The following is a 27,143-nucleotide window of genomic DNA, read 5'->3' on the forward strand; positions in this document are numbered from 1 at the left end:
GAAGAAAAAAAACATGCGATTTTTTCGGTACACTTTTGAATGCATTTTTTTCTGGACAAATTTTTGACCGAATTCAGCTTTATTATCTATAAAATACTCATTAAAAGTGATTTCATCTCGATTGATCAATAAATAAAATTGAACCTCGATTTTTAATTACATTTTCAAAATCGACGTTTCTCGGCCAGCGAAGCAAATTTTGAGAATTTTTTCACTATTTTAAAATATAACCACTGAAACCACTATTTTTGTTCTTTTTGCTTTAATTCAAGCAAATATAACGATATTCATTCAAAAAACTGTTCAAATTCAATTTTCAATAAGAAATCGTTGTCACGGATTTTGTATCTTGAAGAAAAAAAACATGCGATTTTTTCGGTACGCTTTTTAATGCATTTTTTTCTGGAAAATATTTGACCGAATTCAAATTAATTACCTATAAAATACTCACTAAAAGTGATTTCATTTCGATTGATCAATAAATAAAAATGTACCTTTATTTTTAATAACATTTTCAAAATCGACGTTTCTCGGCCAGAGAAGCACATTTTGAGAATTTTTTCACTATTTTAAAATATAACCACTGAAACCATTATTTTTGTTTTTTTTTGCTTTAATTCAAGCAAATATAACGATATTCATTCAAAAAACTGTTCAAATTCAATTTTCAATAAGAAATCGTTGTCACGGATTTTGTATCTTGAAGAAAAAAAACATGCGATTTTTTCGGTACACTTTTGAATGCATTTTTTTCTGGACAAATTTTTGACCGAATTCAGCTTTATTATCTATAAAATACTCATTAAAAGTGATTTCATCTCGATTGATCAATAAATAAAATTGAACCTCGATTTTTAATTACATTTTCAAAATCGACGTTTCTCGGCCAGCGAAGCAAATTTTGAGAATTTTTTCACTATTTTAAAATATAACCACTGAAACCACTATTTTTGTTCTTTTTGCTTTAATTCAAGCAAATATAACGATATTCATTCAAAAAACTGTTCAAATTCAATTTTCAATAAGAAATCGTTGTCACGGATTTTGTATCTTGAAGAAAAAAAACATGCGATTTTTTCGGTACGCTTTTTAATGCATTTTTTTCTGGAAAATATTTGACCGAATTCAAATTAATTACCTATAAAATACTCACTAAAAGTGATTTCATTTCGATTGATCAATAAATAAAAATGTACCTTTATTTTTAATAACATTTTCAAAATCGACGTTTCTCGGCCAGAGAAGCACATTTTGAGAATTTTTTCACTATTTTAAAATATAACCACTGAAACCATTATTTTTGTTTTTTTTTGCTTTAATTCAAGCAAATATAACGATATTCATTCAAAAAACTGTTCAAATTCAATTTTCAATAAGAAATCGTTGTCACGGATTTTGTATCTTGAAGAAAAAAAACATGCGATTTTTTCGGTACACTTTTGAATGCATTTTTTTCTGGACAAATTTTTGACCGAATTCAGCTTTATTATCTATAAAATACTCATTAAAAGTGATTTCATCTCGATTGATCAATAAATAAAATTGAACCTCGATTTTTAATTACATTTTCAAAATCGACGTTTCTCGGCCAGCGAAGCAAATTTTGAGAATTTTTTCACTATTTTAAAATATAACCACTGAAACCACTATTTTTGTTCTTTTTGCTTTAATTCAAGCAAATATAACGATATTCATTCAAAAAACTGTTCAAATTCAATTTTCAATAAGAAATCGTTGTCACGGATTTTGTATCTTGAAGAAAAAAACATGCGATTTTTTCGGTACGCTTTTTAATGCATTTTTTTCTGGAAAATATTTGACCGAATTCAAATTAATTACCTATAAAATACTCACTAAAAGTGATTTCATTTCGATTGATCAATAAATAAAAATGTACCTTTATTTTTAATAACATTTTCAAAATCGACGTTTCTCGGCCAGAGAAGCACATTTTGAGAATTTTTTCACTATTTTAAAATATAACCACTGAAACCATTATTTTTGTTTTTTTTTGCTTTAATTCAAGCAAATATAACGATATTCATTCAAAAAACTGTTCAAATTCAATTTTCAATAAGAAATCGTTGTCACGGATTTTGTATCTTGAAGAAAAAAAACATGCGATTTTTTCGGTACACTTTTGAATGCATTTTTTTCTGGACAAATTTTTGACCGAATTCAGCTTTATTATCTATAAAATACTCATTAAAAGTGATTTCATCTCGATTGATCAATAAATAAAATTGAACCTCGATTTTTAATTACATTTTCAAAATCGACGTTTCTCGGCCAGCGAAGCAAATTTTGAGAATTTTTTCACTATTTTAAAATATAACCACTGAAACCACTATTTTTGTTCTTTTTGCTTTAATTCAAGCAAATATAACGATATTCATTCAAAAAACTGTTCAAATTCAATTTTCAATAAGAAATCGTTGTCACGGATTTTGTATCTTGAAGAAAAAAAACATGCGATTTTTTCGGTACGCTTTTTAATGCATTTTTTTCTGGAAAATATTTGACCGAATTCAAATTAATTACCTATAAAATACTCACTAAAAGTGATTTCATTTCGATTGATCAATAAATAAAAATGAACCTTTATTTTTAATAACATTTTCAAAATCGACGTTTCTCGGCCAGAGAAGCACATTTTGAGAATTTTTTCACTATTTTCAAATATAACCACTGAAACCATTTTTTTTGTTCTTTTTGCTTTAATTCAAGCAAATATAACGATATTCATTCAAAAAACTGTTCAAATTCAATTTTCAATAAGAAATCGTTGTCACGGATTTTGTATCTTGAAGAAAAAAACATGCGATTTTTTCGGTACACTTTTTAATGAATTTTTTTCTGGACAAATGTTTGACCGAATTCAGCTTATTTACCTATAAAATACGCATTAAAAGTGATTTCATATCGATTGATCAATAAATAAAAATGTACCTCGAGTTTTAATAACATTTTCAAAATCGACGTTTCTCGGCCAGAGAAGCACATTTTGAGAATTTTTTCACTATTTTAAAATATAACCACTGAAACCATTATTTTTGTTTTTTTTTGCTTTAATTCAAGCAAATATAACGATATTCATCCAAAAAACTGTAAAAATTCAATTTCCATAAGAAATCGTAGTCACGGATTTTGTATCTTGAAGAAAAAAACATGCGATTTTTTCGGTACACTTTTTAATGAATTTTTTTCTGGACAAATTTTTGACCGAATTCAGCTTATTTACCTATAAAATACTCATTAAAAGTGATTTCATATCGATTGATCAATAAATAAAAATGTACCTTTATTTTTAATAACATTTTCAAAATCGACGTTTCTCGGCCAGAGAAGCACATTTTGAGAATTTTTTCACTATTTTAAAATATAACCACTGAAACCACTATTTTTGTACTTTTTGCTTTAATTCAAGCAAATATAACGATATTCATTCAAAAACCTGTTCAAATTCAATTTTCAATAAGAAATCGTTGTCACGGATTTTGCATCTTGAAGAAAAAAAACATGCGATTTTTTCGGTATACTTTTTAATGCATTTTTTTCTGGAAAATATTTGACCGAATTCAAATTAATTACCTATAAAATACTCACTAAAAGTGATTTCATTTCGATTGATCAATAAATAAAAATGAACCTCGATTTTTAATAACATTTTCAAAATCGACGTTTCTCGCCAGAGAAAAACATTTTGAGAATTTTTTCACTATTTTAAAATATAACCACTGAAACCAATTTTTTTGTACTTTTTGCTTTAATTCAAGCAAATATAACGATATTCATCCAAAAAACTGTAAAAATTCAATTGCCAATAAGAAATCGTAGTCACGGATTTTGTATCTTGAAGAAAAAAAACATGCGATTTTTTCGGTACACTTTTGAATGCATTTTTTTCTGGACAAATTTTTGACCGAATTCAGCTTTATTATCTATAAAATACTCATTAAAAGTGATTTCATCTCGATTGATCAATAAATAAAATTGAACCTCGATTTTTAATTACATTTTCAAAATCGACGTTTCTCGGCCAGCGAAGCAAATTTTGAGAATTTTTTCACTATTTTAAAATATAACCACTGAAACCACTATTTTTGTTCTTTTTGCTTTAATTCAAGCAAATATAACGATATTCATTCAAAAAACTGTTCAAATTCAATTTTCAATAAGAAATCGTTGTCACGGATTTTGCATCTTGAAGAAAAAAAACATCCGATTTTTTCGGTACACTTTTTAATGCATTTTTTTCTGGAAAATATTTGACCGAATTCAAATAAATTACCTATAAAATACTCTCTAAAAGTGATTTCATTTCGATTGATCAATAAATAAAAATGTACCTTTATTTTTAATAACATTTTCAAAATCGACGTTTCTCGGCCAGAGAAGCACATTTTGAGATTTTTTTCACTATTTTAAAATATAACCACTGAAACCACTATTTTTGTACTTTTTGCTTTAATTCAAGCAAATATAACGATATTCATTCAAAAAACTGTTAAAATTCAATTTCCAATAAGAAATAGTTGTCACGGATTTTGTATCTTGAAGAAGAAAAACATGCGATTTTTTCGGTACACTTTTTAATGAAATTTTTTCTGGACAAAGTTTTGACCGAATTCAGCTTATTTACCTATAAAATACTCATTAAAAGTGATTTCATATCGATTGATCAATAAATAAAAATGTACCTCGAGTTTTAATAACATTTTCAAAATCGACGTTTCTCGGCCAGAGAAGCACATTTTGAGAATTTTTTCACTATTTTAAAATATAACCACTGAAACCACTATTTTTGTAATTTTTGCTTTAATTCAAGCAAATATAACGATATTCATTCAAAAAACTGTTCAAATTCAATTTTCAATAAGAAATCGTTGTCACGGATTTTGCATCTTGAAGAAAAAAAACATGCGATTTTTTCGGTATACTTTTTAATGCATTTTTTTCTGGAAAATATTTGACCGAATTCAAATTAATTACCTATAAAATACTCACTAAAAGTGATTTCATTTCGATTGATCAATAAATAAAAATGAACCTCGATTTTTAATAACATTTTCAAAATCGACGTTTCTCGCCAGAGAAAAACATTTTGAGAATTTTTTCACTATTTTAAAATATAACCACTGAAACCAATTTTTTTGTACTTTTTGCTTTAATTCAAGCAAATATAACGATATTCATCCAAAAAACTGTAAAAATTCAATTGCCAATAAGAAATCGTAGTCACGGATTTTGTATCTTGAAGAAAAAAACATGCGATTTTTTCGGTACACTTTTTAATTAATTTTTTTCTGGACAAATTTTTGACCGAATTCAGCTTATTTACATATAAAATACTCATTAAAAGTGATTTCATATCGATTGATCAATAAATAAAAATGTACCTTTATTTTTAATAACATTTTCAAAATCGACGTTTCTCGGCCAGAGAAGCACATTTTGAGAATTTTTTCACTATTTTAAAATATAACCACTGAAACCACTATTTTTGTACTTTTTGCTTTAATTCAAGCAAATATAACGATATTCATTCAAAAAACTGTTCAAATTCAATTTTCAATAAGAAATCGTTGTCACGGATTTTGCATCTTGAAGAAAAAAAACATCCGATTTTTTCGGTATACTTTTTAATGCATTTTTTTCTGGAAAATATTTGACCGAATTCAAATTAATTACCTATAAAATACTCACTAAAAGTGATTTCATTTCGATTGATCAATAAATAAAAATGTACCTTTATTTTTAATAACATTTTCAAAATCGACGTTTCTCGGCCAGAGAAGCACATTTTGAGAATTTTTTCACTATTTTCAAATATAACCACTGAAACCATTTTTTTTGTTCTTTTTGCTTTAATTCAAGCAAATAAAACGATATTCATCCAAAAAACTGTAAAAATTCAATTTCCAATAAGAAATCGTTGTCACGGATTTTGTATCTTGAAGAAAGAAAACATGCGATTTTCTCGGTACACTTTTTAATGAATTTTTTTCTGGACAAATTTTTGACCGAATTCAGCTTATTTACCTATAAAATACTCATTAAAAGTGATTTCATATCGATTGATCAATAAATAAAAATGTACCTTTATTTTTAATAACATTTTCAAAATCGACGTTTCTCGGCCAGAGAAGCACATTTTGAGATTTTTTTCACTATTTTAAAATATAACCACTGAAACCACTATTTTTGTACTTTTTGCTTTAATTCAAGCAAATATAACGATATTCATTCAAAAAACTGTTAAAATTCAATTTCCAATAAGAAATAGTTGTCACGGATTTTGTATCTTGAAGAAGAAAAACATGCGATTTTTTCGGTACACTTTTTAATGAAATTTTTTCTGGACAAAGTTTTGACCGAATTCAGCTTATTTACCTATAAAATACTCATTAAAAGTGATTTCATTTCGATTGATCAATAAATAAAAATGTACCTCGAGTTTTAATAACATTTTCAAAATCGACGTTTCTCGGCCAGAGAAGCACATTTTGAGAATTTTTTCACTATTTTAAAATATAACCACTGAAACCACTATTTTTGTAATTTTTGCTTTAATTCAAGCAAATAAAACGATATTCATCCAAAAAACTGTAAAAATTCAATTTCCAATAAGAAATCGTTGTCACGGATTTTGTATCTTGAAGAAAGAAAACATGCGATTTTCTCGGTACACTTTTTAATGAATTTTTTTCTGGACAAATTTTTGACCGAATTCAGCTTATTTACCTATAAAATACTCATTAAAAGTGATTTCATATCGATTGATCAATAAATAAAAATGTACCTTTATTTTTAATAACATTTTCAAAATCGACGTTTCTCGGCCAGAGAAGCACATTTTGAGATTTTTTTCACTATTTTAAAATATAACCACTGAAACCACTATTTTTGTACTTTTTGCTTTAATTCAAGCAAATATAACGATATTCATTCAAAAAACTGTTAAAATTCAATTTCCAATAAGAAATAGTTGTCACGGATTTTGTATCTTGAAGAAGAAAAACATGCGATTTTTTCGGTACACTTTTTAATGAAATTTTTTCTGGACAAAGTTTTGACCGAATTCAGCTTATTTACCTATAAAATACTCATTAAAAGTGATTTCATTTCGATTGATCAATAAATAAAAATGTACCTCGAGTTTTAATAACATTTTCAAAATCGACGTTTCTCGGCCAGAGAAGCACATTTTGAGAATTTTTTCACTATTTTAAAATATAACCACTGAAACCACTATTTTTGTAATTTTTGCTTTAATTCAAGCAAATATAACGATATTCATTCAAAAAACTGTTCAAATTCAATTTTCAATAAGAAATCGTTGTCACGGATTTTGCATCTTGAAGAAAAAAAACATGCGATTTTTTCGGTATACTTTTTAATGCATTTTTTTCTGGAAAATATTTGACCGAATTCAAATTAATTACCTATAAAATACTCACTAAAAGTGATTTCATTTCGATTGATCAATAAATAAAAATGAACCTCGATTTTTAATAACATTTTCAAAATAGACGTTTCTCGCCAGAGAAAAACATTTTGAGAATTTTTTCACTATTTTAAAATATAACCACTGAAACCAATTTTTTTGTACTTTTTGCTTTAATTCAAGCAAATATAACGATATTCATCCAAAAAACTGTAAAAATTCAATTGCCAATAAGAAATCGTAGTCACGGATTTTGTATCTTGAAGAAAAAAACATGCGATTTTTTCGGTACACTTTTTAATTAATTTTTTTCTGGACAAATTTTTGACCGAATTCAGCTTATTTACATATAAAATACTCATTAAAAGTGATTTCATATCGATTGATCAATAAATAAAAATGTACCTTTATTTTTAATAACATTTTCAAAATCGACGTTTCTCGGCCAGAGAAGCACATTTTGAGAATTTTTTCACTATTTTAAAATATAACCACTGAAACCACTATTTTTGTACTTTTTGCTTTAATTCAAGCAAATATAACGATATTCATTCAAAAAACTGTTCAAATTCAATTTTCAATAAGAAATCGTTGTCACGGATTTTGCATCTTGAAGAAAAAAAACATCCGATTTTTTCGGTACACTTTTTAATGCATTTTTTTCTGGAAAATATTTGACCGAATTCAAATTAATTACCTATAAAATACTCACTAAAAGTGATTTCATTTCGATTGATCAATAAATAAAAATGTACCTTTATTTTTAATAACATTTTCAAAATCGACGTTTCTCGGCCAGAGAAGCACATTTTGAGAATTTTTTCACTATTTTCAAATATAACCACTGAAACCATTTTTTTGTACTTTTTGCTTTAATTCAAGCAAATAAAACGATATTCATCCAAAAAACTGTTAAAATTCAATTTCCAATAAGAAATCGTTGTCACGGATTTTGTATCTTGAAGAAAAAAAACATGCGATTTTTTCGGTACACTTTTGAATGAATTTTTTTCTGGACAAATTTTTGACAGAATTCAGCTTATTTACCTATAAAATACTCATTAAAAGTGATTTCATATCGATTGATCAATAAATAAAAATGTACCTCGAGTTTTAATAACATTTTCAAAATCGACGTTTCTCGGCCAGAGAAGCACATTTTGAGAACTTTTTCACTATTTTAAAATATAACCACTGAAACCACTATTTTTGTAATTTTTGCTTTAATTCAAGCAAATATAACGATATTCATTCAAAAAACTGTTCAAATTCAATTTTCAATAAGAAATCGTTGTCACGGATTTTGCATCTTGAAGAAAAAAAACATGCGATTTTTTCGGTATACTTTTTAATGCATTTTTTTCTGGAAAATATTTGACCGAATTCAAATAAATTACCTATAAAATACTCACTAAAAGTGATTTCATTTCGATTGATCAATAAATAAAAATGTACCTTTATTTTTAATAACATTTTCAAAATCGACGTTTCTCGGCCAGAGAAGCACATTTTGAGAATTTTTTCACTATTTTCAAATATAACCACTGAAACCATTTTTTTTGTTCTTTTTGCTTTAATAAAACGATATTCATCCAAAAAACTGTAAAAATTCAATTTCCAATAAGAAATCGTTGTCACGGATTTTGTATCTTGAAGAAAAAAAACATGCGATTTTCTCGGTACACTTTTTAATGAATTTTTTTCTGGACAAATTTTTGACCGAATTCAGCTTATTTACCTATAAAATACTCATTAAAAGTGATTTCATATCGATTGATCAATAAATAAAAATGTACCTTTATTTTTAATAACATTTTCAAAATCGACGTTTCTCGGCCAGAGAAGCACATTTTGAGATTTTTTTCACTATTTTAAAATATAACCACTGAAACCACTATTTTTGTACTTTTTGCTTTAATTCAAGCAAATATAACGATATTCATTCAAAAAACTGTTAAAATTCAATTTCCAATAAGAAATAGTTGTCACGGATTTTGTATCTTGAAGAAGAAAAACATGCGATTTTTTCGGTACACTTTTTAATGAAATTTTTTCTGGACAAAGTTTTGACCGAATTCAGCTTATTTACCTATAAAATACTCATTAAAAGTGATTTCATATCGATTGATCAATAAATAAAAATGTACCTTTATTTTTAATAACATTTTCAAAATCGACGTTTCTCGGCCAGAGAAGCACATTTTGAGAATTTTTTCACTATTTTAAAATATAACCACTGAAACCACTATTTTTGTACTTTTTGCTTTAATTCAAGCAAATATAACGATATTCATTCAAAAAACTGTTCAAATTCAATTTTCAATAAGAAATCGTTGTCACGGATTTTGCATCTTGAAGAAAAAAAACATGCGATTTTTTCGGTACACTTTTGAATGAATTTTTTTCTGGACAAATTTTTGAAAGAATTCAGCTTATTTACCTATAAAATACTCATTAAAAGTGATTTCATATCGATTGATCAATAAATAAAAATGTACCTTTATTTTTAATAACATTTTCAAAATCGACGTTTCTCGGCCAGAGAAGCACATTTTGAGAATTTTTTCACTATTTTAAAATATAACCACTGAAACCACTATTTTTGTACTTTTTGCTTTAATTCAAGCAAATATAACGATATTCATTCAAAAAACTGTTCAAATTCAATTTTCAATAAGAAATCGTTGTCACGGATTTTGCATCTTGAAGAAAAAAAACATCCGATTTTTTCGGTACACTTTTTAATGCATTTTTTTCTGGAAAATATTTGACCGAATTCAAATTAATTACCTATAAAATACTCACTAAAAGTGATTTCATTTCGATTGATCAATAAATAAAAATGTACCTTTATTTTTAATAACATTTTCAAAATCGACGTTTCTCGGCCAGAGAAGCACATTTTGAGAATTTTTTCACTATTTTCAAATATAACCACTGAAACCATTTTTTTGTACTTTTTGCTTTAATTCAAGCAAATAAAACGATATTCATCCAAAAAACTGTTAAAATTCAATTTCCAATAAGAAATCGTTGTCACGGATTTTGTATCTTGAAGAAAAAAAACATGCGATTTTTTCGGTACACTTTTGAATGAATTTTTTTCTGGACAAATTTTTGACAGAATTCAGCTTATTTACCTATAAAATACTCATTAAAAGTGATTTCATATCGATTGATCAATAAATAAAAATGTACCTCGAGTTTTAATAACATTTTCAAAATCGACGTTTCTCGGCCAGAGAAGCACATTTTGAGAACTTTTTCACTATTTTAAAATATAACCACTGAAACCACTATTTTTGTAATTTTTGCTTTAATTCATGCAAATATAACGATATTCATTCAAAAAACTGTTCAAATTCAATTTTCAATAAGAAATCGTTGTCACGGATTTTGCATCTTGAAGAAAAAAAACATGCGATTTTTTCGGTATACTTTTTAATGCATTTTTTTCTGGAAAATATTTGACCGAATTCAAATAAATTACCTATAAAATACTCACTAAAAGTGATTTCATTTCGATTGATCAATAAATAAAAATGTACCTTTATTTTTAATAACATTTTCAAAATCGACGTTTCTCGGCCAGAGAAGCACATTTTGAGAATTTTTTCACTATTTTCAAATATAACCACTGAAACCATTTTTTTGTACTTTTTGCTTTAATTCAAGCAAATAAAACGATATTCATCCAAAAAACTGTTAAAATTCAATTTCCAATAAGAAATCGTTGTCACGGATTTTGTATCTTGAAGAAAAAAAACATGCGATTTTTTCGGTACACTTTTGAATGAATTTTTTTCTGGACAAATTTTTGACAGAATTCAGCTTATTTACCTATAAAATACTCATTAAAAGTGATTTCATATCGATTGATCAATAAATAAAAATGTACCTCGAGTTTTAATAACATTTTCAAAATCGACGTTTCTCGGCCAGAGAAGCACATTTTGAGAACTTTTTCACTATTTTAAAATATAACCACTGAAACCACTATTTTTGTAATTTTTGCTTTAATTCAAGCAAATATAACGATATTCATTCAAAAAACTGTTCAAATTCAATTTTCAATAAGAAATCGTTGTCACGGATTTTGCATCTTGAAGAAAAAAAACATGCGATTTTTTCGGTATACTTTTTAATGCATTTTTTTCTGGAAAATATTTGACCGAATTCAAATAAATTACCTATAAAATACTCACTAAAAGTGATTTCATTTCGATTGATCAATAAATAAAAATGTACCTTTATTTTTAATAACATTTTCAAAATCGACGTTTCTCGGCCAGAGAAGCACATTTTGAGAATTTTTTCACTATTTTCAAATATAACCACTGAAACCATTTTTTTTGTTCTTTTTGCTTTAATAAAACGATATTCATCCAAAAAACTGTAAAAATTCAATTTCCAATAAGAAATCGTTGTCACGGATTTTGTATCTTGAAGAAAAAAAACATGCGATTTTCTCGGTACACTTTTTAATGAATTTTTTTCTGGACAAATTTTTGACCGAATTCAACTTATTTACCTATAAAATACTCATTAAAAGTGATTTCATATCGATTGATCAATAAATAAAAATGTACCTTTATTTTTAATAACATTTTCAAAATCGACGTTTCTCGGCCAGAGAAGCACATTTTGAGATTTTTTTCACTATTTTAAAATATAACCACTGAAACCACTATTTTTGTACTTTTTGCTTTAATTCAAGCAAATATAACGATATTCATTCAAAAAACTGTTAAAATTCAATTTCCAATAAGAAATAGTTGTCACGGATTTTGTATCTTGAAGAAGAAAAACATGCGATTTTTTCGGTACACTTTTTAATGAAATTTTTTCTGGACAAAGTTTTGACCGAATTCAGCTTATTTACCTATAAAATACTCATTAAAAGTGATTTCATATCGATTGATCAATAAATAAAAATGTACCTTTATTTTTAATAACATTTTCAAAATCGACGTTTCTCGGCCAGAGAAGCACATTTTGAGAATTTTTTCACTATTTTAAAATATAACCACTGAAACCACTATTTTTGTACTTTTTGCTTTAATTCAAGCAAATATAACGATATTCATTCAAAAAACTGTTCAAATTCAATTTTCAATAAGAAATCGTTGTCACGGATTTTGCATCTTGAAGAAAAAAAACATGCGATTTTTTCGGTACACTTTTGAATGAATTTTTTTCTGGACAAATTTTTGAAAGAATTCAGCTTATTTACCTATAAAATACTCATTAAAAGTGATTTCATATCGATTGATCAATAAATAAAAATGTACCTTTATTTTTAATAACATTTTCAAAATCGACGTTTCTCGGCCAGAGAAGCACATTTTGAGAATTTTTTCACTATTTTAAAATATAACCACTGAAACCACTATTTTTGTACTTTTTGCTTTAATTCAAGCAAATATAACGATATTCATCGAAAAAACTGTAAAAATTCAATTTCCAATAAGAAATCGTTGTCACGGATTTTGTATCTTGAAGAAAAAAAACATGCGATTTTCTCGGTACACTTTTTAATGAATTTTTTTCTGGACAAATTTTTGACCGAATTCAGCTTATTTACCTATAAAATACTCATTAAAAGTGATTTCATATCGATTGATCAATAAATAAAAATGTACCTTTATTTTTAATAACATTTTCAAAATCGACGTTTCTCGGCCAGAGAAGCACATTTTGAGAATTTTTTCACTATTTTAAAATATAACCACTGAAACCACTATTTTTGTAATTTTTGCTTTAATTCAAGCAAATATAACGATATTCATTCAAAAAACTGTTGAAATTCAATTTTCAATTAGAAATCGTTGTCACGGATTTTGCATCTTGAAGAAAAAAAACATGCGATTTTTTCGGTATACTTTTTAATGCATTTTTTTCTGGAAAATATTTGACCGAATTCAAATTAATTACCTATAAAATACTCACTTAAAGTGATTTCATTTCGATTGATCAATAAATAAAAATGAACCTCGATTTTTAATAACATTTTCAAAATCGACGTTTCTCGCCAGAGAAAAACATTTTGAGAATTTTTTCACTATTTTAAAATATAACCACTGAAACCAATTTTTTTGTACTTTTTGCTTTAATTCAAGCAAATATAACTATATTCATCCAAAAAACTTTAAAAATTCAATTGCCAATAAGAAATCGTAGTCACGGATTTTGTATCTTGAAGAAAAAAACATGCGATTTTTTCGGTACACTTTTTAATTAATTTTTTTCTGGACAAATTTTTGACCGAATTCAGCTTATTTACATATAAAATACTCATTAAAAGTGATTTCATTTCGATTGATCAATAAATAAAAATGAACCTCGATTTTTAATAACATTTTCAAAATCGACGTTTCTCGCCAGAGAAAAACATTTTGAGAATTTTTTCACTATTTTAAAATATAACCACTGAAACCACTATTTTTGTACTTTTTGCTTTAATTCAAGCAAATATAACGATATTCATTCAAAAAACTGTTCAAATTCAATTTTCAATAAGAAATCGTTGTCACGGATTTTGCATCTTGAAGAAAAAAAACATCCGATTTTTTCGGTACACTTTTTAATGCATTTTTTTCTGGAAAATATTTGACCGAATTCAAATTAATTACCTATAAAATACTCACTAAAAGTGATTTCATTTCGATTGATCAATAAATAAAAATGTACCTTTATTTTTAATAACATTTTCAAAATCGACGTTTTTCGGCCAGAGAAGCACATTTTGAGAATTTTTTCACTATTTTCAAATATAACCACTGAAACCATTTTTTTGTACTTTTTGCTTTAATTCAAGCAAATAAAACGATATTCATCCAAAAAACTGTTAAAATTCAATTTCCAATAAGAAATCGTTGTCACGGATTTTGTATCTTGAAGAAAAAAAACATGCGATTTTTTCGGTACACTTTTGAATGAATTTTTTTCTGGACAAATTTTTGACAGAATTCAGCTTATTTACCTATAAAATACTCATTAAAAGTGATTTCATATCGATTGATCAATAAATAAAAATGTACCTCGAGTTTTAATAACATTTTCAAAATCGACGTTTCTCGGCCAGAGAAGCACATTTTGAGAACTTTTTCACTATTTTAAAATATAACCACTGAAACCTCTATTTTTGTAATTTTTGCTTTAATTCAAGCAAATATAACGATATTCATTCAAAAAACTGTTCAAATTCAATTTTCAATAAGAAATCGTTGTCACGGATTTTGCATCTTGAAGAAAAAAAACATGCGATTTTTTCGGTATACTTTTTAATGCATTTTTTTCTGGAAAATATTTGACCGAATTCAAATAAATTACCTATAAAATACTCACTAAAAGTGATTTCATTTCGATTGATCAATAAATAAAAATGTACCTTTATTTTTAATAACATTTTCAAAATCGACGTTTCTCGGCCAGAGAAGCACATTTTGAGAATTTTTTCACTATTTTCAAATATAACCACTGAAACCATTTTTTTTGTTCTTTTTGCTTTAATTCAAGCAAATAAAACGATATTCATCCAAAAAACTGTAAAAATTCAATTTCCAATAAGAAATCGTTGTCACGGATTTTGTATCTTGAAGAAAAAAAACATGCGATTTTCTCGGTACACTTTTTAATGAATTTTTTTCTGGACAAATTTTTGACCGAATTCAGCTTATTTACCTATAAAATACTCATTAAAAGTGATTTCATATCGATTGATCAATAAATAAAAATGTACCTTTATTTTTAATAACATTTTCAAAATCGACGTTTCTCGGCCAGAGAAGCACATTTTGAGATTTTTTTCACTATTTTAAAATATAACCACTGAAACCACTATTTTTGTACTTTTTGCTTTAATTCAAGCAAATATAACGATATTCATTCAAAAAACTGTTAAAATTCAATTTCCAATAAGAAATAGTTGTCACGGATTTTGTATCTTGAAGAAGAAAAACATGCGATTTTTTCGGTACACTTTTTAATGAAATTTTTTCTGGACAAAGTTTTGACCGAATTCAGCTTATTTACCTATAAAATACTCATTAAAAGTGATTTCATATCGATTGATCAATAAATAAAAATGTACCTTTATTTTTAATAACATTTTCAAAATCGACGTTTCTCGGCCAGAGAAGCACATTTTGAGAATTTTTTCACTATTTTCAAATATAACCACTGAAACCATTTTTTTTGTACTTTTTGCTTTAATTCAAGCAAATATAATGATATTCATTCTAAAAACTGTTCAAATTCAATTTTCAGTAAGAAATCGTTGTCACGGATTTTGTATCTTGAAGAAAAAAAACATGCGATTTTTTCAGTACACTTTTTAAAGAATTTTTTTCTGGACAAATTTTTGACCGAATTCAGCTTATTTACCTATAAAATACTCATTAAAAGTGATTTCATATCGATTGATCAATAGATTAAAATGTACCTTTATTTTTAATAACATTTTTCAAAATCGACGTTTCTCGGCCAGAGAAGCACATTTATATTTTAAAATATAACCATTGAAATTAATAATTTGAATTTAATTCACTTTCATCTTTATAAAACAATATCAAAAAGAAGATATGTTTGCTTTTTTCATATCTATTGGAATTTAAAAGTGGAAAAAAAAGTGAAAGACCAACGGCACGCAGTGTTCCTAAGTGGTCTCCCTCCCAAGTACTGACTGCCCTCGACGCTGCTTAACTTCGGTGATAGGACTAGAACCGTTTTTTTCAGCGTGATATGGCCGTTGCCGAGAGTGCTAGTTAATAATTCGAATTTAAATTATGTGAGACAAATTGACCTTCATCTTTTTAAAACAATAACAAAAGAAAATAAGTTTGCTTTTTTCATATCTATTGGAATTTAAAAGAGGAAAAAAAAATTAAAAGCCAACGGCACGCAGTGTTCCTAAGTGTTCTCCCTCCCAAGTACTGACTGCGCTCGACGCTGCTTAACTTCGGTGATCGGACGAGTACCGGTGTATTCAGCATGATATGGCCGTTGCCGCGAGTGCTAGTTAATAATTTGAATTCAATTAAACTTCATCTTTATAAAACAATAACAAAAAGAAGATATGTTTGCTTTTTTCATATCTGGTGGATTTTAAAAGGGGAAACAAAAAGGAAAAAGCCAACGGCACGCTGTGTTCCCAAGTACTGACTGCGCTCGACGCTGCTTAACTTCGGTGATCGGACGAGAACCGTTTTTTTCAGCGTGATATGGCCGTTGCCGAGAGTACTAGATAATAATTCGAATTTAAATTAAGTGAGACAAATTGACCTTCATCTTTTTAAAACAATAACAAAAAGAAAATATTTTTGCTTTTTTCATACCTATTGGAATTTAAAAGAGGAAAAAAATATTAAAAAGCCAACGGCACGCAGTGTTAAAAAAGTGGTCTCCCTCCCAAGTACTGACTGCGCTCAACGCTGCTTAACTTCGGTGATTGGACGAGAACCGTTGTTTTCAGCGTGATATGGCCGTTACCGAAAGTGCTATTTAATAATTTGAATTTAATTAACTTTCATCTTTATAAAACAATATCAAAAAGAAGATATGTTTGGTTTTTTCATATCTGGTGGAATTTAAAAGAGGGTATAAAAGTGAAAAATCCAACGTCACACAGTGTTTCCAAGTACTGACTGCGCTTGACGCTAATGAACTTCGGTGATCGGACGAGAACCGTTGTTTTCAACGTGATATGGCCGTTACCTAAAGTGCTATTTAATAATTTAAATTTAATTAACTTTCATCTTTATAAAACAATATCATTGGTTTTTTCATATCTGGTGGAATTTAAAAGAGGATATAAAAGTGAAAAAGCCAACGTCACGCAGTGTTTCCAAGTACTGACTGCGCTCGACGCTGCTTAACTTCGGTGATCGGACGAGAACCGTTGTTTTCAGCGTGATGTGGCCGTTACCGAAAGTGCTATTTAATAATTTGAATTTAATTAAATTTCATCTTTATAAAACAATAACAAAAAAAAGATATGTTTGGTTTTTTCATATCTATTGGAATTTAAAAGTGGAAAAAAAAGTGAAAAAGCCAACGGCACGCAGTGTTCCAAAAGTGGTCTCGCTCCCAAGTACAGACTGCGCTCGACGCTGCTTAACTTCGGTGATCGGACGAGAACCGGTGTTTTCAGAGTGATATGGCCGTTGCCTAGAGTGCTAGATAATAATTCGAATTTAAATTAAGTGAGACAATTTGACCTTCATCTTTTTAAAACAATAACAAAAAGAAAATATGTTTGCTTTTATCATATCTATTGGAATTTAAAAGAGGAAAATAAAATTAAAAAAGCCAACGGCACGCAGTGTTCTTAAATGGTCTCCCTCCCAAGTACTGACTGCGCTCGACGCTGCTTAACTTCGGTGATCGGACGAGAACCGTTGTTTTCAGCGTGATATGGACGTTACCGAAAGTGCTATTTAATAATTTGAATTTAATTAACTTTCATCTTTATAAAACAATATCAAAAAGAAGATATGTTTGGTTTTTTCATATCTGGTGGAATTTAAAAGAGGATATAAAAGTGAAAAAGCCAACGTCACGCAGTGTTTCCAAGTACAGACTGCGCTCGACGCTGCTTAACTTCGGTGATAGGACTAGAACCGGTGTTTTCAGCGTGATATGGCCGTTGCCGAGAGTGCTAGTTAATAATTCGAATTTAAATTAAGTGAGACAAATTAATCTTCATCTTTTTAAAACTATAACAAAAAGAAAATAAGTTTGCTTTTTTCATATCTATTGGAATTTAAAAAAGGAAAAAAAAGTGAAAAAGCCAACGGCACGCAGTGTTCCTAAGTGGTCTCCCTCCCAAGTACTGACTGCGCTCGACGCTTCTTAACTTCGGTGATCGGACGAGAACCGGTGTATTCAGCATGATATGGCCGTTGCTGAGAGTGCTAGATAATAATTCGAATTTAAATTAAGTGAGACAAATTGACCTTCATCTTTTTGTTATTGTTTTAAAAAGATGAAGGTCAAATTGTCTTAATTAATTTAAATTCGAAATTACTCTAGGCAACGGCCATATCACGCTGAAAACACCGGTTCTCGTCCGATCACCGAAGTTAAGAAGCGTCGAGCGCAGTCAGTACTTGGGAGGGAGACCACTTTTGGAACACTGCGTGCCGTTGGCTTTTTCACTTTTTTTTCCACTTTTATATTCCAATAGATATGAAAAAAGCAAACATATCTTCTTTTTGTTATTGTTATATAAAGATGAAAGTTAATTAAATTCAAATTATTAACTAGCACTCTCGGCAACGGCCATATCACGCTGAATACACCGGTTCTCGTCCGATCACCGAAGATAAGCAGCGTCGAGCGCAGTCAGTACTTGGGAGGGAGACCACTTAGGAACACTGCGTGCCGTTGGCTTTTTCACTTTCTTTTTCCTCTTTTAAATTCCAATAGATATGAAAAAAGCAAACTTATTTTCTTTTTGTTATTGTTTTAAAAAGATGAAGGTTAATTTGTCTCACTTAATTTAAATTCGAATTATTAACTAGCACTCTCGGCAACGGCCATATCACGTTGAAAACACCGGTTCTAGTCCTATCACCGAAGTTAAGCAGCGTCGAGCGCAGCCAGTAATTGGAAACTCTGCGTGCCGTTGGCTTTTTCACTTTTGTTTCCTCTTTTAAATTCCACCAGATATAAAAAAGCAAACATATCTTCTTTTTGTTATTGTTTTATAAAGATGAAGGTTAATTAAATAGCACTCTCAGCAACGGCCATATCACGCTGACAACACCGGTTCTCGTCCGATCACCGAAGTTAAGCAGCGTCGATCGCAGTCAGTACTTGGGAGGGAGAATACTTAGGAACACTGCCTGTCGTTGGTTTTTTCACTTTTTTTTCCTCTTTTAAATTCCAATAGATATGAAAAAAGCAAACTTATTTTCTTTTTGTTATGGTTTTAAAAAGATGAAGTTTAATTTGTCTCACTTAATTTAAATTCGAATTATTAACTAGCACTCTCGGCAACGGCCATATCACGCTGGAAAAAACGGTTCTTGTCCGATCACCGAAGTCAAGCAGCGTCGAGCGCAGTCTGTACTTGGGAACACTGCGTGCCTTTGGCTTTTTCCTATTTGTTTCCTCTTTTAAATTCCACCAGATATGTAAAAAGCAAACATATCTTCTTTTTGATATTGTTTTATAAAGATGAAAGTTAATTAAATTCAAATTATTAACAAGCACTCTCGGCAACGGCCATATCACGCTGAATACACCGGTTCCCGTCCGATCACCGAAGTTAAGCAGCGTCGAGCGCAGTCAGTACTTGGGAGGGAGACCACTTAGGAACACTGCGTGCCTTTGGCTTTTTCCTTTTTGTTTCCTCTTTTAAATTCCTCCAGATATGAAAAAAGCAAACATATCTTCTTTTTGATATTGTTTTATAAAGATGAAAGTTAATTAAATTCAAATTATTAACTAGCACTCTCGGCAACGGCCATATCACGCTGAATACACCGGTTCCCGTCCGATCACCGAAGTTAAGCAGCGTCGAGCGCAGTCAGTACTTGGGAGGGAGACCACTTAGGAACACTGCGTGCCGTTGGCTTTTTCACTTTTTTTTCCTCTTTTAAATTCCAATAGATATGAAAAAAGCAAACTTATTTTCTTTTTTGTTACTGTTTTAAAAAGATGAAGGTTAATTTGTCTCACTTAATTTAAATTCGAATTATTAACTAGCACTCTCGGCAACGGCCATATCGCGCTGAAAACACCGGTTCTAGTCCTATCACCGACGTTAAGAAGCGTCGAGCGCAGTCAGTACTTGGGAGGCAGACCACTTGGAACACTGCGTGCCGTTGGCTTTTTCACTTTTATTTCCTCTTTTAAATTCCAATAGAAATGAAAAAAGCAAACTTATTTTCTTTTTGTTATTGTTTTAAAAAGATGAAGGTTAATTTGTCTCACTTAATTTAAATTCGAATTATTAACTAGCACTCTCGGCAACGGCCATATCACGCTGAAAACACCGGTTCTAGTCCTATCACCGAAGTTAAGCAGCGTCGAGGGCAGTCAGTACTTGGGAGGGAGACCACTTAGGAACACTGCGTGCCGTTGGTCTTTCACTTTTTTTTCCACTTTTAAATTCCAATAGATATGAAAAAAGCAAACTTATTTTCTTTTTGTTATTGTTTTAAAAAGATGAAGGTTAATTTGTCTCACTTAATTTAAATTCGAATTATTAACTAGCACTCTCGCCAACGGCCATATCGCGCTGAAAACACCGGTTCTAGTCCTATCACCGAAGTTAAGCAGCGTCGAGCGCAGTCAGTACTTGGGAGGGAGACCACTTAGGAACACTGCGTGCCGTTGGTTTTTCACTTTTTTCCACTTTTAAATTCCAATAGATATGAAAAAAAGCAAACATATCTTCTTTTTGTTATTGTTTTATAAAGATGAAGGTTAATTAAATTCAAATTATTAAATAGCACTCTCGGCAACGGCCATATCACGCTGAAAACACCGGTTCTCGTCCGATCACCGAAGTTAAGCAGCGTCGAGCGCAGTCAGTACTTGGGAGGCAGACCACTTGGGAACAGTGCGTGCCGTTGGCTTTTTCACTTTTTTTCCTCTTTTAAATTCCAATAGATATGAAAAAAGCAAACTTATTTTCTTTTTTGTTACTGTTTTAAAAAGATGATGGTTAATTTGTCTCACTTAATTTAAATTCGAATTATTAACTAGCACTCTCGGCAACGGCCATATCGCGCTGAAAACACCGGTTCTAGTCCTATCACCGACGTTAAGAAGCGTCGAGCGCAGTCAGTACTTGGGAGGCAGACCACTTGGAACACTGCGTGCCGTTGGCTTTTTCACTTTTATTTCCTCTTTTAAATTCCAATAGAAATGAAAAAAGCAAACTTATTTTCTTTTTGTTATTGTTTTAAAAAGATGAAGGTTAATTTGTCTCACTTAATTTAAATTCGAATTATTAACTAGCACTCTCGGCAACGGCCATATCACGCTGAAAACACCGGTTCTAGTCCTATCACCGAAGTTAAGCAGCGTCGAGGGCAGACAGTACTTGGGAGGGAGACCACTTAGGAACACTGCGTGCCGTTGGTCTTTCACTTTTTTTTCCACTTTTAAATTCCAATAGATATGAAAAAAAGCAAACATATCTTCTTTTTGTTATTGTTTTATAAAGATGAAGGTTAATTAAATTCAAATTATTAAATAGCACTCTCGGCAACGGCCATATCACGCTGAAAACACCGGTTCTCGTCCGATCACCGAAGTTAAGCAGCGTCGAGCGCAGTCAGTACTTGGGAGGCAGACCACTTGGGAACAGTGCGTGCCGTTGGCTTTTTCACTTTTTTTTCCTCTTTTAAATTCCAATAGATATGAAAAAAGCAAACTTATTTTCTTTTTTGTTACTGTTTTAAAAAGATGAAGGTTAATTTGTCTCACTTAATTTAAATTCGAATTATTAACTAGCACTCTCGGCAACGGCCATATCGCGCTGAAAACACCGGTTCTAGTCCTATCACCGACGTTAAGAAGCGTCGAGCGCAGTCAGTACTTGGGAGGCAGACCACTTGGAACACTGCGTGCCGTTGGCTTTTTCACTTTTATTTCCTCTTTTAAATTCCAATAGAAATGAAAAAAGCAAACTTATTTTCTTTTTGTTATTGTTTTAAAAAGATGAAGGTTAATTTGTCTCACTTAATTTAAATTCGAATTATTAACTAGCACTCTCGGCAACGGCCATATCACGCTGAAAACACCGGTTCTAGTCCTATCACCGAAGTTAAGCAGCGTCGAGGGCAGACAGTACTTGGGAGGGAGACCACTTAGGAACACTGCGTGCCGTTGGTCTTTCACTTTTTTTCCACTTTTAAATTCCAATAGATATGAAAAAAGCAAACTTATTTTCTTTTTGTTATTGTTTTAAAAAGATGAAGGTTAATTTGTCTCACTTAATTTAAATTCGAATTATTAACTAGCACTCTCGCCAACGGCCATATCGCGCTGAAAACACCGGTTCTAGTCCTATCACCGAAGTTAAGCAGCGTCGAGCGCAGTCAGTACTTGGGAGGGAGACCACTTAGGAACACTGCGTGCCGTTGGTTTTTCACTTTTTTCCACTTTTAAATTCCAATAGATATGAAAAAAAGCAAACATATCTTCTTTTTGTTATTGTTTTATAAAGATGAAGGTTAATTAAATTCAAATTATTAAATAGCACTCTCGGCAACGGCCATATCACGCTGAAAACACCGGTTCTCGTCCGATCACCGAAGTTAAGCAGCGTCGAGCGCAGTCAGTACTTGGGAGGCAGACCACTTGGGAACAGTGCGTGCCGTTGGCTTTTTCACTTTTTTTCCTCTTTTAAATTCCAATAGATATGAAAAAAGCAAACTTATTTTCTTTTTTGTTACTGTTTTAAAAAGATGAAGGTTAATTTGTCTCACTTAATTTAAATTCGAATTATTAACTAGCACTCTCGGCAACGGCCATAACGCGCTGAAAACACCGGTTCTAGTCCTATCACCGACGTTAAGAAGCGTCGAGCGCAGTCAGTACTTGGGAGGCAGACCACTTGGAACACTGCGTGCCGTTGGCTTTTTCACTTTTATTTCCTCTTTTAAATTCCAATAGAAATGAAAAAAGCAAACTTATTTTCGTTTTGTTATTGTTTTAAAAAGATGAAGGTTAATTTGTCTCACTTAATTTAAATTCGAATTATTAACTAGCACTCTCGGCAACGGCCATATCACGCTGAAAACACCGGTTCTAGTCCTATCACCGAAGTTAAGCAGCGTCGAGGGCAGACAGTACTTGGGAGGGAGACCACTTAGAACACTGCGTGCCGTTGGTCTTTCACTTTTTTTCCACTTTTAAATTCCAATAGATATGAAAAAAGCAAACTTATTTTCTTTTTGTTATTGTTTTAAAAAGATGAAGGTTAATTTGTCTCACTTAATTTAAATTCGAATTATTAACTAGCACTCTCGCCAACGGCCATATCGCGCTGAAAACACCAGTTCTAGTCCTATCACCGAAGTTAAGCAGCGTCGAGCGCAGTCAGTACTTGGGAGGGAGACCACTTAGGAACACTGCGTGCCGTTGGTTTTTCACTTTTTTCCACTTTTAAATTCCAATAGATATGAAAAAAAGCAAACATATCTTCTTTTTGTTATTGTTTTATAAAGATGAAGGTTAATTAAATTCAAATTATTAAATAGCACTCTCGGCAACGGCCATATCACGCTGAAAACACCGGTTCTCGTCCGATCACCGAAGTTAAGCAGCGTCGAGCGCAGTCAGTACTTGGGAGGCAGACCACTTGGGAACAGTGCGTGCCGTTGGCTTTTTCACTTTTTTTTCCTCTTTTAAATTCCAATAGATATGAAAAAAGCAAACTTATTTTCTTTTTTGTTACTGTTTTAAAAAGATGAAGGTTAATTTGTCTCACTTAATTTAAATTCGAATTATTAACTAGCACTCTCGGCAACGGCCATATCGCGCTGAAAACACCGGTTCTAGTCCTATCACCGACGTTAAGAAGCGTCGAGCGCAGTCAGTACTTGGGAGGCAGACCACTTGGAACACTGCGTGCCGTTGGCTTTTTCACTTTTATTTCCTCTTTTAAATTCCAATAGAAATGAAAAAAGCAAACTTATTTTCTTTTTGTTATTGTTTTAAAAAGATGAAGGTTAATTTGTCTCACTTAATTTAAATTCGAATTATTAACTAGCACTCTCGGCAACGGCCATATCACGCTGAAAACACCGGTTCTAGTCCTATCACCGAAGTTAAGCAGCGTCGAGGGCAGACAGTACTTGGGAGGGAGACCACTTAGGAACACTGCGTGCCGTTGGTCTTTCACTTTTTTTTCCACTTTTAAATTCCAATAGATATGAAAAAAGCAAACTTATTTTCTTTTTGTTATTGTTTTAAAAAGATGAAGGTTAATTTGTCTCACTTAATTTAAATTCGAATTATTAACTAGCACTCTCGCCAACGGCCATATCGCGCTGAAAACACCGGTTCTAGTCCTATCACCGAAGTTAAGCAGCGTCGAGCGCAGTCAGTACTTGGGAGGGAGACCACTTAGGAACACTGCGTGCCGTTGGTTTTTCACTTTTTTCCACTTTTAAATTCCAATAGATATGAAAAAAAGCAAACATATCTTCTTTTTGTTATTGTTTTATAAAGATGAAGGTTAATTAAATTCAAATTATTAAATAGCACTCTCGGCAACGGCCATATCACGCTGAAAACACCGGTTCTCGTCCGATCACCGAAGTTAAGCAGCGTCGAGCGCAGTCAGTACTTGGGAGGCAGACCACTTGGGAACAGTGCGTGCCGTTGGCTTTTTCACTTTTTTTCCTCTTTTAAATTCCAATAGATATGAAAAAAGCAAACTTATTTTCTTTTTTGTTACTGTTTTAAAAAGATGAAGGTTAATTTGTCTCACTTAATTTAAATTCGAATTATTAACTAGCACTCTCGGCAACGGCCATATCGCGCTGAAAACACCGGTTCTAGTCCTATCACCGACGTTAAGAAGCGTCGAGCGCAGTCAGTACTTGGGAGGCAGACCACTTGGAACACTGCGTGCCGTTGGCTTTTTCACTTTTATTTCCTCTTTTAAATTCCAATAGAAATGAAAAAAGCAAACTTATTTTCGTTTTGTTATTGTTTTAAAAAGATGAAGGTTAATTTGTCTCACTTAATTTAAATTCGAATTATTAACTAGCACTCTCGGCAACGGCCATATCACGCTGAAAACACCGGTTCTAGTCCTATCACCGAAGTTAAGCAGCGTCGAGGGCAGACAGTACTTGGGAGGGAGACCACTTAGAACACTGCGTGCCGTTGGTCTTTCACTTTTTTTCCACTTTTAAATTCCAATAGATATGAAAAAAGCAAACTTATTTTCTTTTTGTTATTGTTTTAAAAAGATGAAGGTTAATTTGTCTCACTTAATTTAAATTCGAATTATTAACTAGCACTCTCGCCAACGGCCATATCGCGCTGAAAACACCAGTTCTAGTCCTATCACCGAAGTTAAGCAGCGTCGAGCGCAGTCAGTACTTGGGAGGGAGACCACTTAGGAACACTGCGTGCCGTTGGTTTTTCACTTTTTTCCACTTTTAAATTCCAATAGATATGAAAAAAAGCAAACATATCTTCTTTTTGTTATTGTTTTATAAAGATGAAGGTTAATTAAATTCAAATTATTAAATAGCACTCTCGGCAACGGCCATATCACGCTGAAAACACCGGTTCTCGTCCGATCACCGAAGTTAAGCAGCGTCGAGCGCAGTCAGTACTTGGGAGGCAGACCACTTGGGAACAGTGCGTGCCGTTGGCTTTTTCACTTTTTTTTCCTCTTTTAAATTCCAATAGATATGAAAAAAGCAAACTTATTTTCTTTTTTGTTACTGTTTTAAAAAGATGAAGGTTAATTTGTCTCACTTAATTTAAATTCGAATTATTAACTAGCACTCTCGGCAACGGCCATATCGCGCTGAAAACACCGGTTCTAGTCCTATCACCGACGTTAAGAAGCGTCGAGCGCAGTCAGTACTTGGGAGGCAGACCACTTGGAACACTGCGTGCCGTTGGCTTTTTCACTTTTATTTCCTCTTTTAAATTCCAATAGAAATGAAAAAAGCAAACTTATTTTCTTTTTGTTATTGTTTTAAAAAGATGAAGGTTAATTTGTCTCACTTAATTTAAATTCGAATTATTAACTAGCACTCTCGGCAACGGCCATATCACGCTGAAAACACCGGTTCTAGTCCTATCACCGAAGTTAAGCAGCGTCGAGGGCAGACAGTACTTGGGAGGGAGACCACTTAGGAACACTGCGTGCCGTTGGTCTTTCACTTTTTTTTCCACTTTTAAATTCCAATAGATATGAAAAAAGCAAACTTATTTTCTTTTTGTTATTGTTTTAAAAAGATGAAGGTTAATTTGTCTCACTTAATTTAAATTCGAATTATTAACTAGCACTCTCGCCAACGGCCATATCGCGCTGAAAACACCGGTTCTAGTCCTATCACCGAAGTTAAGCAGCGTCGAGCGCAGTCAGTACTTGGGAGGGAGACCACTTAGGAACACTGCGTGCCGTTGGTTTTTCACTTTTTTCCACTTTTAAATTCCAATAGATATGAAAAAAAGCAAACATATCTTCTTTTTGTTATTGTTTTATAAAGATGAAGGTTAATTAAATTCAAATTATTAAATAGCACTCTCGGCAACGGCCATATCACGCTGAAAACACCGGTTCTCGTCCGATCACCGAAGTTAAGCAGCGTCGAGCGCAGTCAGTATTTGGGAGGCAGACCACTTGGGAACAGTGCGTGCCGTTGGCTTTTTCACTTTTTTTTCCTCTTTTAAATTCCAATAGATATGAAAAAAGCAAACTTATTTTCTTTTTTGTTACTGTTTTAAAAAGATGAAGGTTAATTTGTCTCACTTAATTTAAATTCGAATTATTAACTAGCACTCTCGGCAACGGCCATATCGCGCTGAAAACACCGGTTCTAGTCCTATCACCGACGTTAAGAAGCGTCGAGCGCAGTCAGTACTTGGGAGGCAGACCACTTGGAACACTGCGTGCCGTTGGCTTTTTCACTTTTATTTCCTCTTTTAAATTCCAATAGAAATGAAAAAAGCAAACTTATTTTCTTTTTGTTATTGTTTTAAA

General features: G+C 31.1%; 9 non-coding genes and 29 pseudogenes across 9 annotated transcripts; 32 read left to right on the forward strand and 6 right to left on the reverse strand.

Annotated features, from left to right (window-relative positions):
- Positions 1-16,082: 16,082 nt before the first annotated feature.
- LOC149693801 (5S ribosomal RNA) lies at positions 16,083-16,201 on the reverse strand (annotated as a pseudogene).
- A 135-nt stretch (positions 16,202-16,336) lies between these two features.
- LOC149693802 (5S ribosomal RNA) lies at positions 16,337-16,455 on the reverse strand (annotated as a pseudogene).
- A 362-nt stretch (positions 16,456-16,817) lies between these two features.
- Positions 16,818-16,937, reverse strand: LOC149693803 (5S ribosomal RNA; annotated as a pseudogene).
- Positions 16,938-17,495: 558 nt separating this feature from the next.
- On the reverse strand, positions 17,496-17,615 carry LOC149693804 (5S ribosomal RNA; annotated as a pseudogene).
- A 138-nt stretch (positions 17,616-17,753) lies between these two features.
- Positions 17,754-17,872, reverse strand: LOC149693805 (5S ribosomal RNA; annotated as a pseudogene).
- Positions 17,873-18,234: 362 nt separating this feature from the next.
- On the reverse strand, positions 18,235-18,353 carry LOC149693806 (5S ribosomal RNA; annotated as a pseudogene).
- Positions 18,354-18,477: 124 nt separating this feature from the next.
- LOC149693807 (5S ribosomal RNA) lies at positions 18,478-18,597 on the forward strand (annotated as a pseudogene).
- A 122-nt stretch (positions 18,598-18,719) lies between these two features.
- Positions 18,720-18,838, forward strand: LOC149693808 (5S ribosomal RNA). The gene has a single exon (XR_016383228.1). It is a non-coding gene; the product is annotated as a 5S ribosomal RNA (ribosomal RNA).
- Positions 18,839-19,186: 348 nt separating this feature from the next.
- On the forward strand, positions 19,187-19,305 carry LOC149693809 (5S ribosomal RNA; annotated as a pseudogene).
- Positions 19,306-19,667: 362 nt separating this feature from the next.
- On the forward strand, positions 19,668-19,786 carry LOC149693810 (5S ribosomal RNA). Its single transcript, XR_016383347.1, has one exon. It is a non-coding gene; the product is annotated as a 5S ribosomal RNA (ribosomal RNA).
- Positions 19,787-19,908: 122 nt separating this feature from the next.
- On the forward strand, positions 19,909-20,027 carry LOC149693811 (5S ribosomal RNA). Its single transcript, XR_016382939.1, has one exon. It is a non-coding gene; the product is annotated as a 5S ribosomal RNA (ribosomal RNA).
- Positions 20,028-20,165: 138 nt separating this feature from the next.
- Positions 20,166-20,283, forward strand: LOC149693812 (5S ribosomal RNA; annotated as a pseudogene).
- A 137-nt stretch (positions 20,284-20,420) lies between these two features.
- Positions 20,421-20,539, forward strand: LOC149693813 (5S ribosomal RNA; annotated as a pseudogene).
- A 136-nt stretch (positions 20,540-20,675) lies between these two features.
- On the forward strand, positions 20,676-20,794 carry LOC149693814 (5S ribosomal RNA; annotated as a pseudogene).
- Positions 20,795-20,914: 120 nt separating this feature from the next.
- On the forward strand, positions 20,915-21,033 carry LOC149693815 (5S ribosomal RNA). The gene has a single exon (XR_016383266.1). It is a non-coding gene; the product is annotated as a 5S ribosomal RNA (ribosomal RNA).
- A 137-nt stretch (positions 21,034-21,170) lies between these two features.
- Positions 21,171-21,288, forward strand: LOC149693816 (5S ribosomal RNA; annotated as a pseudogene).
- A 137-nt stretch (positions 21,289-21,425) lies between these two features.
- On the forward strand, positions 21,426-21,544 carry LOC149693817 (5S ribosomal RNA; annotated as a pseudogene).
- Positions 21,545-21,666: 122 nt separating this feature from the next.
- On the forward strand, positions 21,667-21,785 carry LOC149693818 (5S ribosomal RNA). The gene has a single exon (XR_016383268.1). It is a non-coding gene; the product is annotated as a 5S ribosomal RNA (ribosomal RNA).
- A 138-nt stretch (positions 21,786-21,923) lies between these two features.
- LOC149693819 (5S ribosomal RNA) lies at positions 21,924-22,041 on the forward strand (annotated as a pseudogene).
- Positions 22,042-22,178: 137 nt separating this feature from the next.
- On the forward strand, positions 22,179-22,297 carry LOC149693820 (5S ribosomal RNA; annotated as a pseudogene).
- A 135-nt stretch (positions 22,298-22,432) lies between these two features.
- LOC149693821 (5S ribosomal RNA) lies at positions 22,433-22,551 on the forward strand (annotated as a pseudogene).
- A 120-nt stretch (positions 22,552-22,671) lies between these two features.
- On the forward strand, positions 22,672-22,790 carry LOC149693822 (5S ribosomal RNA). Its single transcript, XR_016383269.1, has one exon. It is a non-coding gene; the product is annotated as a 5S ribosomal RNA (ribosomal RNA).
- Positions 22,791-23,182: 392 nt separating this feature from the next.
- LOC149693823 (5S ribosomal RNA) lies at positions 23,183-23,300 on the forward strand (annotated as a pseudogene).
- Positions 23,301-23,435: 135 nt separating this feature from the next.
- LOC149693824 (5S ribosomal RNA) lies at positions 23,436-23,554 on the forward strand (annotated as a pseudogene).
- Positions 23,555-23,674: 120 nt separating this feature from the next.
- LOC149693825 (5S ribosomal RNA) lies at positions 23,675-23,793 on the forward strand. The gene has a single exon (XR_016383270.1). It is a non-coding gene; the product is annotated as a 5S ribosomal RNA (ribosomal RNA).
- Positions 23,794-23,931: 138 nt separating this feature from the next.
- Positions 23,932-24,049, forward strand: LOC149693826 (5S ribosomal RNA; annotated as a pseudogene).
- Positions 24,050-24,186: 137 nt separating this feature from the next.
- LOC149693827 (5S ribosomal RNA) lies at positions 24,187-24,305 on the forward strand (annotated as a pseudogene).
- Positions 24,306-24,441: 136 nt separating this feature from the next.
- LOC149693828 (5S ribosomal RNA) lies at positions 24,442-24,560 on the forward strand (annotated as a pseudogene).
- Positions 24,561-24,680: 120 nt separating this feature from the next.
- LOC149693829 (5S ribosomal RNA) lies at positions 24,681-24,799 on the forward strand. Its single transcript, XR_016383271.1, has one exon. It is a non-coding gene; the product is annotated as a 5S ribosomal RNA (ribosomal RNA).
- A 137-nt stretch (positions 24,800-24,936) lies between these two features.
- Positions 24,937-25,054, forward strand: LOC149693830 (5S ribosomal RNA; annotated as a pseudogene).
- Positions 25,055-25,191: 137 nt separating this feature from the next.
- On the forward strand, positions 25,192-25,309 carry LOC149693831 (5S ribosomal RNA; annotated as a pseudogene).
- A 135-nt stretch (positions 25,310-25,444) lies between these two features.
- Positions 25,445-25,563, forward strand: LOC149693832 (5S ribosomal RNA; annotated as a pseudogene).
- Positions 25,564-25,683: 120 nt separating this feature from the next.
- Positions 25,684-25,802, forward strand: LOC149693833 (5S ribosomal RNA). Its single transcript, XR_016383272.1, has one exon. It is a non-coding gene; the product is annotated as a 5S ribosomal RNA (ribosomal RNA).
- A 138-nt stretch (positions 25,803-25,940) lies between these two features.
- LOC149693834 (5S ribosomal RNA) lies at positions 25,941-26,058 on the forward strand (annotated as a pseudogene).
- A 137-nt stretch (positions 26,059-26,195) lies between these two features.
- Positions 26,196-26,314, forward strand: LOC149693835 (5S ribosomal RNA; annotated as a pseudogene).
- A 136-nt stretch (positions 26,315-26,450) lies between these two features.
- LOC149693836 (5S ribosomal RNA) lies at positions 26,451-26,569 on the forward strand (annotated as a pseudogene).
- Positions 26,570-26,689: 120 nt separating this feature from the next.
- Positions 26,690-26,808, forward strand: LOC149693837 (5S ribosomal RNA; annotated as a pseudogene).
- Positions 26,809-26,946: 138 nt separating this feature from the next.
- On the forward strand, positions 26,947-27,064 carry LOC149693838 (5S ribosomal RNA; annotated as a pseudogene).
- The last annotated feature ends 79 nt before the right edge of the window (positions 27,065-27,143 follow it).

The sequence above is a fragment of the Phalangium opilio genome, unplaced genomic scaffold (genome assembly GCF_054372755.1).
Source record: "Phalangium opilio isolate 3A_F unplaced genomic scaffold, DU_Popi_V2 ptg000024l_1, whole genome shotgun sequence".
Classification (NCBI taxonomy): Eukaryota; Metazoa; Arthropoda; class Arachnida; order Opiliones; family Phalangiidae; genus Phalangium; species Phalangium opilio.